Source organism: Salminus brasiliensis, chromosome 19 (genome assembly GCF_030463535.1).
Source record: "Salminus brasiliensis chromosome 19, fSalBra1.hap2, whole genome shotgun sequence".
In the NCBI taxonomy this organism is placed as follows: Eukaryota; Metazoa; Chordata; class Actinopteri; order Characiformes; family Bryconidae; genus Salminus; species Salminus brasiliensis.
In genome coordinates, this window is record NC_132896.1 from 11994553 (window position 1) to 12009668 (window position 15116).

A 15116-nucleotide genomic window follows, 5' to 3' on the forward strand; every position below is an offset into this window, starting at 1 on the left:
ACTGATGCTCCTCCGGCCTCCCTGGTTTTGTCTAACCCTTTGATATTTAATCAACCCAACCTTTCATGTGGATAAAGAGAGATTAACTACAAATTTATTCAGGCCTGAGTGTTTACCTAATTAGTTCCAGGGCTTACAATAAACAGGCTACGCTGTCTTCGCTTGCTAGCTTGAGTGTTTTTAAAGCTGTCACAGCAGTTGGTTCATTCTGAGAAGACAGGATTGAGAGGCATCTGGGGTCAGGAAACTCTTTATTGCCAGATTAGCTGTAAATATAGCAGATCCATCAGTTTCCAGCAGTTTTTCCCACCTATGATATCCCCTCACTTATGAGATGGGTGTAGATTAAAAAGTCACAATTCAATTCAAATTGTCTTTTTTGATAATTAATTAGGAATGGTTCAGAGTGGGCCTCTGAGTGGCTCAGCAGTGTATAAAGTGCACTGCCACTATGGCCTAGGGGTCATGCTGGTACTTCGAGTGTGTCAGCTGCCCGGTGATGCTGCATCGGTGGCAGTTTGAAAAGAGGCAGCAGCATGTACTGGAGGAGGCTAGTTCTTAAAGACTTTGAGCTAGTTCTTAAAGGTAAAGGTGCACATATTCGTCACTGTACAGCAAAATGTGTCCTCCACATTTAACCTATCTGTGGTAGTGAACACACACACACACACTAGTGAACTAGGGGCAGTGAGTACACACACACCCAGAGCGGTGGGCAGCCAAATCCAGCGCCCAGGGAGCAAAGAACAGTGGCAGCTTGCCGAGCCCAGGAATCAAACCCACCAACCTTGTTATCGATAGCCTGGCGCTCTAACCGCTGAGCCACCACTGCCCCAGATCTTACTCTCCTAGTGTCGGGAACATTGCTGGTGCTAGGGAGCTACGGCGGGATAAATTGGCAGTAGCAAAATGGGAGCAAATCCGTAAAAATTAAATAAATAAATAAACATTTTGTTTGAAATACAAAGACATACTGCACAATAATCAGTGTAGCCAGTTAGAATTTTACTTATAATCACACAGCATAAATATTATTAACCATTCTGTTTGTATCTGTTTATGCTTTATGAATTCTATCCAGTTACAAAGACATTAAAAGACATTAAAACTGGTCTAGCAACAGCCAGCTATGTCAGTTTTGCTAAACCAGTCAACAATCTTAATGTGTTTTATTAGTATAATATTATTCATTCAGTTATATTTAAATATGTTGTACTTTCCTTTTTTTTAAGCGCTGATGGCCAACAGCAGTGCCACCTTGGCCCACAGGTTGGAACCACTGGTGAAACACTCTTTATAACTTTAACATAGGTGGTTTATATACATAAATGTGCTGCTTTTTACTGACAGGTTGTTTTTGCAGCTCAGTTTCCAGCTGTGAGCTGTATGTATTAGGGACTGAATGGCACGTTTTGAAATCCTTCAGTACTTTTATTTTGAAAAAGAGAACAATTTGCTTGTTCAAAATATGAGCCCTTAAAGGAATAGCAAATTTAAGGTTTTCTTCTTACTTCAAAATGAGGTGTCAATCAAGTCATGTTTGGTGTCAATATTATAGGTTTTATATAATAATGAGCAAAAGAACTGCTCACCGCTATAAGGGATGGTAGAGACACCTTAAGGGCTGAATTTTGTCTGTACGCCATATAGTGTCAGAAATCCCAAAAAAAGGCCTTTTAGAGATTTCCTAACCACTCCATGCTGTTTAAGGTAAGTGTGTGATGATTTAGGCGTACAGTTTGCACATTGCTAATTGGCAGGGTATACAATTCCATTGGTTATTAGCTATGTAAGCCTCAGGGTGTTTCCTCCAGGGCAAAAAGTAAACTTCAGACTCCCAAACATGGCTTAGCCAATTTATATCGTTTGAAGGGAGAAAGAAGAAATTGGATAAATTTGATCTTTTGCTGAGCATTTCCTTTATTTTCTGCCTTACATTGGAGGGTGTATGGATCATTAGTCTGGGATGGTCTGCATTATGTTGAGAGATATCAGCTGAAATGATGTGTATCTCAAATCCTTCATCCAACTCGGTTTAGTACAGCAGATGTCAACACCACCATTAAACTCCACCGTTTTGTCCTCTGTGTGTTTACTCTGTGCAGATGTCTCCTCGCATTATCCACAGGAGCCGAAACGGCTTTAGAAAGGAGTTTTATAACACTGAGTCATTGATCAACTTTGGGCACCTGTGGGGAGAAGAGGGGGCGCTAATGCCAGCGTGCAGTGGGAAACTGCTGGTGTCCTTCCTGAGAGACACAAGCATACATGCGTCCCCCTGATAGAGCCCAACAGGGCCACTGAAAGTGAGACTGTGCTTCCCAGACATTAGTAGCCTACGCTGAGCCTTATCGTGTCAGTTCTTGCTCTACCTTTGAAGTTCTGCACATTAGAGGTCTAGGGCCTGATAGCAAAGCAATAATAACGTTTTTAAGCAGATTTAAAATGGGCTATAAAGTGTGTTAAAGCTATGCCTGCATCCTCCTCGCTGAAGTGTGGAGTTCGGCAGCTCCGTGGCTCTGTTTATGATCACTGTCTGAGAGGAAAATGTGGCTGTATAAGCAGCTGGAACAGGCTCTTATGGGATGTGAGCATGGTATTTTAGTGTCCTTGCTATAAACTTGATGTTTTCTCCCCAGTGCATCATACCAAATACCGGATCGCCAAGGAATTGCTGCAGGAGTTTGGGGAGCTTTTAGAAAAGACAGAATTAGGCTGTTCGAATTGGAACATGGACATTTGTGTTGACTGAAGTGTGATGCACTGTTTTTGTGCTGGTTCACAATGACATAACTTATGCTGATTACATTCCAGAGTTATTATAGTTACCTTATTGTGTTATCTTCAGGGTCCTGTAGGTCCAAGCCGCTTTCTAGAAGGTCAAAAAACATCATCTGGGCAGGCTGCCCCAATTATCCACTGCATTTCTTACCAATTATCCAAACTTGCATTAGCTCTCCAGCTAAGATCTTCCCAAGATCAGCTAGGTAGACCCATAGAAGGGCACTGGTTCACTTGTTAGGAGCACTAGTGTCATGAAGCATGGAGTAAGATTGCCAAAGCAATCATTTATTTTGTTCATAAATTACATGTAGACTACCAATTTCTCAACATGAGAATGAGAAAATGAGGGGCTCAAAATGACAGAATTTTGGAGTGAACAGTTGGATTAATTGGCAGTACCAAATTGAAACAACTGAAACCACTGCAGTTCACAGTGTGAAAGCAGGCAATTAAACACAGAGGTATACAATAGTCTATTCACAGTTTTTGCAGCAGATCGATCAAAATAGGGAATTGGTTTTACAATTACCCACTTCTCTTCTTTAGGGATGCCTAATAGGACAAATAGCATGAAGCGCTCCCAGTGAATGTGATTGAGGTTCAGAAGGTCATGTCCGTGTTCTGTAAGATTCATGGGGCAGTTGAACTGTGTGTGTGTGTGTTACGGCTCAAAAGCAGGAGAGCTGAAAAATCTTCCCCACATGCATACCCCAGAGTTCTCCAGCCCACGTGCCCACACCTCCTAATGTTCTCTGTCACTCAGGCGGGGAAAACACTCCACAATAGCTCATTACAGCTATTACTTCCATCTGTCTTCTGGAGCTGAGGGAAATGAGGTTGTATTCCTAGCCTCTGCGTTTGATTGACGGCGCTCTCCACCATTCTAAAGTGTGATGGACGGCTCCATTGCTCCTGACCCTACTCACGCAAAGAGGACAGAGCAGAGTGACATCAAAACAAGTTGATTTGGAACTGGAACTGACAGTGTGAATCTGATCGGTTTTGCGCTGTGGATTCTTCACCAAGCACATAAATCTGTGACTATATGATTAAACAGGGTCATGTTGTGGACAGCAAGAAATCTAGTAATCTAGGTATGTAAACACTGTAGGTGTTTCAGAATGTACCATTCACTTTCCTAAATGAATACAGTCCATTTATGGAAACTAAGCTGTGCTGAAGTTATAAGGGGTGTTTTAGTCTGGATTGCTATATGATGAGGCGCACTACAGGACCTATCCGAACAAGACTTATGTACATGTGCCAGTCTTAAAGGAACAGTACTAAAACACTGTGTATGTGTATGACTATTTGTATTGTGTACACAAAGTTCCTTACATGTGCAACAACGAGTAAAGGGGTAGGAGTGACATAAGCTATGTTCACACAGCAGGAAAGAGTGGCCCAAAGTCTTATCTTTGTAGCAGTGAGAACTAGGAGTGGGCAATAAGGTAAAGGTAAAGGTGCAGGATTAAAGACAGTGGGATCAGTGCGCATTGTGTTTAGACTCAGGGTCAGATTCTCAAACAAGGATTAAGTTTAGTGCTAGACATTTTCCTTCAGTTGATCGTCTTTATTCAGAATTCTGTACAGCACTGTACAGGACTAGGCACAGTCCTTGTCCAACTCTTGGAAACTGACTTAAAGGGTTAAACAGCAGTATTTCACTCATGAAGGCCTAAGTACTTTAATGAGTATCTGTATGGGGCAGTGGTGACTCAGCGGTTAGAGCGCCAGGCTATTGATAACAGGGTTGTGGGTTCGAGTCCCGGGCTCGGCAAGCTGCTGCTGTTGGGCCCTTAAGCAAGGCCCTTTTCCCTCCCTGCTCCCTGGGTGCTGGAGTTGGCTATGTGTACTCACTGCCCCTAGTTCACGTGTGTGTGTGTGTGTTCACTACCACAGATGGGTTAAATGCAGAGGACACATTTTGCTGTACATAATGCAGTAACAAATACTTGCACCTTTACCTTTAAAAGCAGTTGATTGGTCATTACCAACCCATGATAATCAACTGCAATAGATAAGATATTTACTGCTGATTTAGATTTTTCTACTGTGGGTTCTCAAATACCATACTGTGACATATCCCCAGCTGTTGGTTAATACTGGTGCACAGTGAAGGTGACATAACTTACATGGCTTTTCACAGGTGGCCAAACATCATGAGAAAACAGCAATTTTGCCTTTTTAAATTGTATGATATGATGAACTGTGCTTAAAATAACCAATGACACGAACTAATTTACCAAGTGGACTTGAACCTAGTCCAGAACATCTGCAAGTACATTTCAAGCCAAAATAAGCAGTTCAGTGCACAGTGAATGCAATGAGTGTGAAGTACGGTTAAAAGGTTAGGAAGAGGCTTAATATTCAACTCATGAAGGTCTAATTATGTTGAGAAGTAGCTGTTAAAACAGGTGATTGTTCATTATCACATAATGATCACCATCTGGAGCAGATCGCTGCCGTTTAAAGGGAACCTTGTAACTGCATTGTATTTTTCCTCTGTTATTTTTGTATTTGGAAATGCCAGCTGCCTTAAAGACCTTACTGAACATTTCATTAACTGAAATATTCCCAAATATTTTTATTACTGTACATTAAAGTCATTTTTGCTTCGCCTATAAATGTAACATTTTGGAGAGACAAGGTTTCTTACATTGCAACAATGAGTATAGGAGTAGGTGTGACTTGGTTGGGTAAAAATTATATATTTTCTTGATACACATGATTGCAGACTAAATATATTAGTAGCGCTAGATTTTGGAAATGTCTCTTGCAGTGAATGTCTCGTTGGATGTGTGGGAAATTGGTCGCAAGGCAAATGCTAATGATTGGCAAAAAGAAGTGTTTGCATTTGGGCGTGTCAAAAGCCATAGTGTGAAGGATGTATCTGAATGCGCAGGTGTATTTAAGGCATATGGTGATACGGGTCTACCAGCAGTGGCAAAAATCTCAGATTCTCTCCCATACCGAGTTCAGGCATTTCTTTTCAAAGTGTGCTGCACTTTAACCAGTTAAGCAGGACTAATTTCACTGTTTAGCGTGAAAGATACAGCTGATCAGTGTTCCTCAAGCAAAAAGCATTTTATCACAATTCAATAAAATATTGTCATATTGCTGGCCCCTGGTGTGAACGAATCTGACATTTTCAATTACTATTGGGCTGCTTTCATATGTGGTATTGAACACATGTCCGATATGCCACTCTGAACAGCCAGATCTGAATTCATGCTAATTCAACTCGGCAATCCTCATAAATGAGCACTGAGGAAAGGGAAAATCGGTCACGTGAAAACAGGTAACATGAAGCACTGCTTCAGATTTAATGTCGGATATAGGTCACATTAAAAAAATAGTCTGAACAGCCTTTGGTGAGGATATCGGATTTGGGCCACTTTACCTGCTGTGTGAATGTGGCCTTAAAATTAGAGTTTTTTTGGAAACACTTTACTGTAGAGCAGCATTCAGAAGGCTGTATGACTCCAACATAAGCCTTGGAAATAGTTAGAATGGCTTCAGTAAAGGCCTCAGCATGCTGTGTATGCAGTTCCAGTGTGTAGTGCTGTGTTAAAAGTATAACTTCCTTGAGGAACTGTTAGGGGTTCTTCAATTTAAAACTTTGGAGGACCCTCCTAACTTCTTAAAAAGCCTACAAATGTCCATTACCAAAGAATAGCCCCACCGGTTTCTACAGAAGTCCCTGTAGTTACTAAATAATACACCATAGTGTGTAAGAAGCCTTTCTGCATTAGAGGATTAAGGTGCTTTGAGGAACCTTCAAGGAAGGAGGAACCTTTTTCTTCTAAAAACCTTCTCAGCACCTTAAGTTCCTTCAAATTGAAGAACCTCCAAAAGTTCCTCAACGAACTTTTACTTTTAACAGTGTGGAAGCTGGATTAGCCTACATATTGCGTTTTCTCTACACCTGAAGGACCATCATTATATTCAGGGAGTGTCTGCAACAATAAATAACATTGGGTATGTGTTGCTGAGAATATTGTTGCTTGCCACTACAATCTTGTTCCGCTTTGCTGAGAGTAGTAGCCTTGCATTTATATCCTCGTTTATCACTGTGTGTGGGGGGATGTCTGTGGCATGCACATGCACAGTTTGTTTGTGTATGAAGGACGAAGAAAATTAAGTCAAACTCAAGGCAGCAGAAAATCAACAGAACTTGTAGCACGTTGTAGATTTATCCACAGAACAGAGCCTTCCAAGCATGATAAATAGATCTCTCTGTGGATGCTGCAAAATGACCTGTCTTCTTCTTCTTCATCTCAAAGTCTTAAAAGAGCAAAAGGATCCCACATCACAGCGAGAAAAAGGCTTTACTCTCCAGAATGCACCTTCAGCCGCAAAAGAAAACAAACTAAAACCTGCGTTTAAGCCGATACGCCGCTGAAATGTTTGTGATGTGTCATGGGTGCTGAGCTTTTTGAAGAGCGAGGATAAGAAGAGATGATCTTAAATCAGTTTTTGAAGGGATTAAAGTTGCTCGAGCCTGTAATGTATTGAAATTCCACTTGGAAATGTAACACCGGGCCGTAAAAAGAATGAGAAAAGGGCAGCGCTCAAAGGTGAAACACCCTGTTTTCTGCATTCACAATGCATCAGCCAGCTTTAATTGACAGTTGATGTGGTCTTTTCAGATACATGGTATAGTCATGAGCATCTGCCTCAAAGGGGAATGGCTTATTCTGTGTTTCACTGGACCCTCTAAACGCCTCCTGGGATCATGCATCAGGTTGGATGTGTGTTATTTTTGCTCCCAATGGAAATCCAAGCAGATGTATACGTTTGACCAAGTGACCTGGAAGTAATGTATGTAGCGCAGTGCATGTATACACAGTACACAGCATGTTAACTGTTGCATTGCCGCATGCTGTGGCATGTGCGTGTTGTCAAACTCCACAAAGGAAGCCCCCTAAGCAGAGTTCGTGACACATGATTGTATCAGCAGCTTGTTCAGTTTTACAGAAAGCGGTTTAATCACATTAGCCAAACATACATTGGTTGTTTGCATGAGCTCCATCTGTAAACCGTACCTTACAGAAGGCTACAGCAATGTGGGCTTGTCCTGACAATGCTAGAGGTCAATGTATTAGTTAGATAGTGGACAGAACTAGAGCAGCATGTTACACTGAACTAGAACAGTGATATAATAGGCCTCTGAAGAAGCGCCATGTATGTGTTTGTTGTGCTAAGAACAAAATTTGTGTTCTGTGGTACTAAATACACTTCAGAAGCCAGTAGATAGCCATTAGCCATTTATTCACACTTATTTCCCAAAAATAAATACTTTTATGAAAGATCTTTAAGCTGTAAATCTGTATAAATATCAGAGATGGAACTGTCTCTAGTTGTCTAGGATAGAATTTATGGAAATATGTTGGAAAATAAGATCCTCGGACAATAAAATGAGTCACCTGGCATGTTCAAGTGATAGTAACTTCAGGCTCCTGCAGATGAAATTGCATGAGAATGATCAGGCCATAAATACCAGCAGGGTGTGCGACAGGATTCATAGATTGGGTAGAGGTGGTGCAGTGCAGAAAGTGGCTTGTTGGATGTGTGGAAAATAGGTTGCAAAGCAGATGTTTGATTGGATTTAGGCATGCTAAAGACCGTAGTGTGAGGGAAGTAGTACATTTACTAGTGTATCAAAAAGTATTGGCATACGGAGAGTGGCAAAAATGCCAGTCTACAGAACATTCTCGTCAGATTTGTCGCTGAAAGACAAGATTGATTGAAGTGATTTTCATTCACAAGCTGTAAAACCTGCTGAGTATGTCTTTCAGCTACAATTCTAATGAGAATTACCTGTAGACTGGGATTTCTGCCACTGCTGGTAGACCTGTATGACCGTATGCTTTGACCTGCATATTCAGCTACTATCTTCACACTATGGCCTTTGGCATGCCCAAATGCAAGCACTCACTTTTGTCAATAATGCATACATACGTAACATCTGCTTTGGGACCCATTTTCCACACATCAAACGAGACAGTCACTGCACTGTGCCACCTCTTCTCAATCTGTGAATCCTGCCACTCACCCCCAGGTATTTATCATCCTTGTGCGACAGCATCTACAACCTTAAACTACTACCACCACCTTAAACACCCATGGTGACTTTTTTTTTGACAAGTTTATGAGGTAAAGCATGGTATTTTACAGGTTCAAATGTAACCAATTTCTCTGCATTGCTCCAATAGTAAATAAAGTTTCTTAAAACTTTAAAACAACATCTTAGGAAAGGCATTCTTTCATCTGCCTCACTCCTGTATAGTTATATAGAGTGCAATGGTCATAGTGTTGAATCTGCCTTATATAATCATAGATTTCAAACATTTATTCACAGCATTCGGCAGCATTCGCAGCAACTGCGCATTGGCATCTATTATATGTAAATTTTGAGTCATCTGGTTTTCAGCTCTTTTCTGAGTGCAGAGAAACGCATGGAAATGATGGTCTGTGATAATCAGTGGTATGATACAGGTGCAGCAGATCCAGATTAGGTTAAAACCTTCTGGAGTACTCTTTAAATTCTCCAAATCTTTTGTGTGAATGGCTTCTATTCTGTTCAGTTGGTAATGGAAAGTTTGGAGGGAAGGTTAGCATTGAGCAGGCCCTGACCTGAGGAGAGGTGTTCTGATGATGATTCAGTCTAGCTTATTTTCTAGCACCTTGCTGTTGCCCCTGTGCACTCACCAAAAGGACAGACACTCTCTGTGCATTCACAATCAGCTGCAGCGAACCCCTTGTGCATGTGAGTGAATGTGCTGCTCAACAAAGACATAGACATAAACTTCTGTTACCGAAGAATAGCCCCACCAGTTTCTACAGAAGTGCCTGTATTTACTGAATAATATGTCTTAGTGCGTAATAAACCTTTCTGCTTTAAGGGGTTAAAATAATTAGCAAATTGCAAAGAATAGAAATGCAGTTTCTCTTGTGAAAACAAAGTTAGAACACCCCCACATGTATTACTATATGACATGCCAAAAATTTGAATCAGGTGCACCACATTAGCTGCAGATGATTACAACATCATTAGAGAGGATTTTGGTGGAGCCTGTCTTATTTAAACCTGAAGTGAGGAGTATCACCATGGTCAAAACCAAAGAACATTCTAAGGGTCTTCAGAAAGAAGGGTGTAGATGCATACAAGTCTGCGAAGCCCCACTGACACAGGTGTATAAAATCAAGCAGCTAGCCATGCAGTCTGCCTTTACACACATTAGTAAAAGAATGGGTGGTTCACTGAGTTCACTGAATTACAGTGTGGTACTGTAACAGGATGCTACCACTGCAACAAGTCATTCTGTGAAATTTCTCCCCTCCTAGATATTACAAAAAAAGTGGAAGCGTGTAGGAACCACAGCAACTCCATGAAGGCCATGAAGTAGCAGACCACACAGCGGGGTTGCTGAGTGCTGAGGCGCAGAGTGGGTAAAAGTCACCAATGCTCTGCTGACTCAATAACTGCAAATATAACTGTTCCAAACCTGCCTTTAGAGGTGCAAAGGAAGGCAATTTCATATTAATATCTAAGGATTCAAATATAAGGATTTGGAATTTGGGATGCAATAAAAGCTCCTGTAGGTGTCCCAGCACTTTTGTATAGACTCCTCACCTTGGAGATTTGATGTGTTTCACGCCAGCGATCAGTCGGTTTAGAATTTAGGCACAAGTGTTTAACTAAGCGGTTTCTGTGTGCGGTGATAATGCTTGATAATGGCTGAGCTAGTCAGAATGAAAGGTAGAAGGATGGCAGCCTGGTGGACAGCGTAAAAGGTTATTTGTTAAGACTGCCTGTCTGACTTTCCCCTCCAGCCATAATTAAAAGAAAAGGCCCGCTTATGAGGTGAATACGAAAAGGTTATTAGCATTTCTCTTCCCTGCACATGAAAGATGTTGGCCGTCATCACCATTTGTTTCTCGGGAAGAGTAAAATTCCCAGAAGGCCATAATGAACTTACATTGCCTTTGCCTCCTAGACATTTCACCCTCTTCCTATCCACTAAAATGCTTTAACTTGTCACTGGGCTAACAAGGGCTCATTAAAATGATTCCGTATTAGAACAACTGTAATAGTTCACTGTCTGGTTATGCGTTTGAGAAAAAGCCTCCCGTTGATACAGTACATTTCCAAAATATCCCTTCTATCCTCATGAAAAGCAGCAATCCTTCCTAGAAGCTTAGTTCATACACAACCATTTATCTTCCCAATCTCTGCCGTTTCCACATGACTGGAATTCCCCTCATGTGATATGTTCAAAGCTTCTGGACGGCATCGGGAACATTCGGAAAGAAAAATGACTTTGTTTTTTTTATCTCTTTATCCTGATATAAAGTCTCAGCAAGTTGTGGAGGAAGCATGGATTACAAGCTCAACGATGGCCATCGGGGAGCAGAAGGCAGTCTGACATTGGCATGTTGGCTAGCCTAAAGCTAACTGAAGTCCTACTGAACCTGTCTGAAATATTCAGAAATAGTGCTTTGAGGAAATCTCTGTAATCCAGGGTTTGGGTTATGACATTAGGTTCCTGTATCCTCTTGGGCTTTTAGGACTGAAGGCACATATGACCCTGTGAACCCAAGGAGGAACCTTTACTGAGGAGCTGGGACTCTTCCACCAGTCTTCCTTTAACAAGAACCCGAATTGAATTCTCCTGCTCCAGAGAGGCGCATTTGTTATGGTGACAGACTCTTGAGGAATCCACTTGCTTGCCTCCAAAGGAGCTCCATAACAGCTTTCAAATGTCAGGTCATCCTAAAGAGAGTGAATTACGAGTGAATTTCAAGTGAATCAAAAAGGTTACATACAAATACCACAGAGTTCATAATGTCACAGGGATCATTCAGCTGGAGGGTTGCCAAAATTGGATTATTAATGCTCAAATACCTCATGTGTCTTGATCACTCCTTGTGCTGAAGTTTTCTTGAGGTTGAAAATTGATAGTCCTTTTGCAGGTGTGATTTTGAGATGTGTTGGATTTAGCCTCCTGGGAGAGTCCTTCAGATGGAAGATTATGGGTCTTCAAAGCCAAAGTGGAGGTACGAAACAAACAAACAGCCTCTAAGAGTTGTTGAACTAATTTAACTGCATATTAGTCGACTATCAAGAGTTGGATTAGAGGATCTGAGGCAAATTTGAACTTGGTTTTGTGAACTCATTTAGGGTCTCCTCAGTTTTCAACTGCGCTTTGTATCTTTTTTACAAGAGCAAAGTTGGTCCATTTCTTTCAGATCTGAAGCAAGATGTTACAATACCATAACAGCCATTATATGGGATCAGCGGTTAATATGGTGTAGTGGGTAACTCCTTTCCCCTACCTGTAACAGACAGGGATTGTATCCCCACCTGGACAAGCACACCACAACTGCTCCAAAGACTTAAGAGTCTTTGGAGCAGGCTCCTAATAAAAAATTCACTGACTACTTTTATTTAATGATAATTAGTTCACATCCATAAATGTAGCTAATTTTGAGGGAAAATATGGAAAATAGTTATTGCTTAAGCTTAAGCTGAGCCAGTTATTGACTGAGAACCTTTCTGTTCTAAGAATGGGTTCTTAATATATCTAAAGCCATGTGCAGAAATACTTAAAAGTCTGCAACTTCTGATCCACACTGTAAAAAAATATGTACATTTTACAGAAAAGTACTGGCAGCTGTATAATATATGGCCACAAAGTATGAGACTTTACAGTATGCTTTTTTTAACATAACATACATACAAACATTTTTGTCAGAATGTTTCTGTAATTCATTTACTACTGTAAAGTAAAACTGATATTAGTACTGCTTTTAAATGAAAGGTTTCACAGTGGTGAAACATAGCTAGTCATTTATGCATGCAGTCAGTGTAACTTCAAGCCATTGAACTCAGCCATGCTCCCACCAACCAAATACAAGAGAACAATGTCAGGATCAATGCCAGGGCCGACAACAGATCTCATAATAATGCTTGAGAAGGCCTCTGCTTGCTGAATCACCTGGTAGAAGCAAGGGGCTGCTCAAATCAGTTGCTTCAAAGAGTTGAAGATTTCACCCAATGGCTGGACCTTTCTGTCAATGATGTATGAAACCCTCTCACCTCTCTTTGTTGCTAAGAAAAATTGCACCAGAGCACTCTCCAAACTCCATAAAATAACGTTCACACTGTTGACACTGATCGTTTTCAAGGGCATCTTCAATCAGTCAGGAAAGAACAATGGCTCTCATTACTGCCCCTCGCCACCGCATTAAGACCAAGCGCCAGCTTAAAAAAGGACTCATACCTTCGTCACCTTTGCACCAGATAATTAGGTGAAATTAGGTGTTTTTAAGGAGGTTTTTCTCATTTTTATTCAACAAGGTTCTGAAATAGCAAAACAATGGTACCAAAACAGGGTACTTAACAATGTAACAATAACAAAGCCAAAGGGCAACTTTTGAATTGCATTGGATGGTTCTTTAAAGGACAGTGTTCGTAAATGAAATGTGCAAGTGTGAAGAACATTATTTTTTCCACATTTTAGCCCAGAATTCACCCCAATTTTAGTAATTTCCAATCCCCACCCACTAGCTAGGATTGCCTCATAGTCACTTTCACCATGTCTTTTCAAACTGTTGCTAATGCAGCGCCACTGGACAGCTAAACACACTTGGAAGAGAACCCTAATTGCCATAGAAGGAGAGTGAAGGCCATCAAACCCACCCAGAGAGAAAGAAAAGAACTGCAAATCGCTGCGAACCAGTGAAAACCATGTTTCCCCATTTTTGTAGTTTTATAGTTTTCTCCATGGTTTGAGCCCTGTAGCTGTTCTGTACACTGTGTCTCTAATTCTGAATTAACAGACAGAAATGCTCCAAATTACTTGCAAATGAACTCTTATTTTAGCTCCATTCAAAGTTAGGTTATTTTTAACATCTCCTATAAAGTCGCCATTTTGGAGTTACATGTTTTTCATTTGATGGGGACAAAATGCTCTCTAGGACCCCTGTCCACAAATGTGACAATGTGACAATACTATGAATGGAACCAGTGATATTCCAATGATAGCGCCAGTGCCTAGATAGCTGTGTCACTCGGAGATCATAAAGAACCTTTTTAAAATTGAATGAACCTTTACTAAATATAAAGGTCGTATACCCATTAAATGTTCATGCATTCAAGCCAAGAACTATTTTGGAACTCATTTTTAAGAAAGTAGATCAACCCGAATGTCCCGGTGAGGTCAGGCTCTTTTTCCAAAACTCAAGGATACTCAAAATGCTTAAGATCATTCAGAGTAATTTGATGATCTACTAAAATATCCGGTTGTACACTCTAAGCCAAAAGGGTTTGACGTATTTCTCAAAAAGGGTTCTTCGACTTGTAACAAGAGTCAAATGGTTCTTTATGTTGCCATGGTTCTGTAAAGAAAAAACAGGCAAGCCCCTGTCTGGTAAAGGAGTCAAGCCTTGCCCTCAGAGCCTTAAGATGCCAGTCTTGCCACAGCAGGAATGCTGGGCGAAACTGTCAGTCGGTGTGAAAGCAATGTCAATCCCGCAGTAGCAATGCTGGGCGAAGCCGACACTGCAATGGTGACGCTGCGGTAGAGCTGCTAACATCACGGTAGTGATGCTAACGTCTGGGCGAGGCTGATGGGGGGCGCAGTTAGGATACTAGGCAAGACTGATAGTCGGCACTAATGCCGCAGTAGCCTTCTTGAGACACCACTTTCCTTTACAACAGTATTTCAAACAAGGAAACCTCAGCTTACCTAAGATTACATCTCTCCTCAGCAGCACACACACGTTTTTGGCTCTGTGGCAAAGTGTAGTCCTTTGACTACTAAATTCTTCTAGACAAACAAGAGGTGGTTCCTGCACACATGTTATAACAAGGTTCATCAGTCAGTCACTCAGTTAGCCATTCAATAAGCGAAACCGCCTCTGCTAGGTGGTCCACCAACCACTGGCATACAGTATCATCATTTTAAGATCCTTCTCTACAATTAACCATTTCACATCACATTTTTACACTCTCAATTACACCTCAATGATTGAATTATGCAAAACATTAAGAAAAAAACTGTGGAATTCTCTTATAAGAATAACATTTGTGTTGTTGTCCATGTAGTTGCTGAATAATAAGTCCTAGGATGGAATTTAAGTGTTTAAAGCAGATTTGCAGAGAGTCGATGGCAGGTTGTTCAAGCCATCCTTTCTGAAGCGCGGCTTTGAGACTTAAGATGTCACAATCAATCATCAAAGCTTACATCAGCTCACGACAAGCATAAAATTTGCTGTTCAATGAAGGATGGCACAACAATGTGGTAGCACCTTCTTTAAATTGT